This window comes from Seriola lalandi, unplaced genomic scaffold, assembly GCF_002814215.2.
Source record: "Seriola lalandi dorsalis isolate HSWRI2012SDOR001 ecotype SW California unplaced genomic scaffold, Sedor1 jcf7180002054225, whole genome shotgun sequence".
NCBI classification, from domain to species: Eukaryota; Metazoa; Chordata; class Actinopteri; order Carangiformes; family Carangidae; genus Seriola; species Seriola lalandi.
In genome coordinates this window covers 99,232-100,315 of record NW_019524778.1, presented here as the reverse complement: position 1 = coordinate 100,315, position 1,084 = coordinate 99,232, and the positions used below count along the sequence as shown (strand labels likewise).

The following is a 1,084-nucleotide window of genomic DNA, read 5'->3' as shown; positions in this document are numbered from 1 at the left end:
TATAAAGTCAAATCTTGACTCACATGAGTACGGGTCCTTGTAAGGTCAAAAAATAAGGAGTATGTTTGTGTTAAAGCTGGTGGTTGTTTGGTTTTACTGGCAGCCACATGCTCTGGGGCTTTTTCATATTTACCACATCACTGGACTGTGTTGACACATTCACCACCTCTGTGTGTGTGTGTGTGTGTGTGTGTGTGTGTGTGTGTTTTGGTTTTTTTTACCTGGTGAAGAAATCAGCGATGCCGAACCTCTTTGGCATCAGCTTGGAGTCCGAACCGTCTGTCTGCTCGGTCAGGTCCGGGAGTTTGTCCGGGGCGCTCTGCCTGCGACCCGCTTCCAAAACGTTCCGAAAGTCCTCCTCGTGCCCATCCTCTCCAAAATAAAAGCCCCCGTCCTCGTCCGGGGACAACGGGGTGGCATCGCAGCTGAGGGACACCGCGTGGTTGGGGTTAGTCCACAAACTGTGCGGCCTGACGGGTAAACAGAGGTCGCTGAAGTCCTCCTCGTCCTCCCCGGTGTTGGGCTCCGAGAGCGGGCTGTCACCGTTCAGGTTGGACAGGGTGGACGGGCAGGGCGAGGGGACTTTGGCACTTGACCCCGGGGTGGGTGGATCCTTGGGGGTGGCTGCGGCGGAGGGATCGGGCTCGAGCTCAGCCGCAGCTGGCGCATCCTCCCCGGACCACTGTGACACCAACCTCCCGCTGTAGTCGCTTTGGCTCCGCAGACACAAACCCGACCCGGACCCGTTTTCTTTCCTCTCCCCCAGGTCGAAATCAATGTCTGTGTCCGAATCGGGACAGTCACGTGTTTCTCCCGCTGCCGTCACTATGTGCAAACCGCCGTTGGCGACTATCGCTTCCTCACAGTCCACGTCGCACGGACCGAGTCTCAGGCCCAGCAGCGGGCTGGGAAACACGGTCGGTTTGTAGTAGGTGATATCCGCCTCGGGACCGTCGCACCCCGGGCTGTCAACACCGTCAACACCCCCGTTGGGCATGTTTCCCCCCGCGGTGCCAGCGCAGTTCCGCTGGTGCTTCCCGGTGCATGGCAGCCGATCGAGGGGGGTAGAAGTCCCGATGCCGCC

At 58.9% G+C, this 1,084-nt stretch overlaps 1 pseudogene across 1 annotated transcript in view; it reads right to left on the bottom strand.

Moving 5' to 3' along the window:
* Nucleotides 1-1,084, bottom strand: part of LOC111653565 (TBC1 domain family member 12-like) — a 23,191-nt pseudogene extending 22,107 nt beyond the window's left edge. Inside the window, exon 1 of the transcript XR_015437126.1 lies at nucleotides 222-1,084. The product of XR_015437126.1 is annotated as a TBC1 domain family member 12-like (transcript). The remainder of the gene's footprint in view (nucleotides 1-221) is intronic.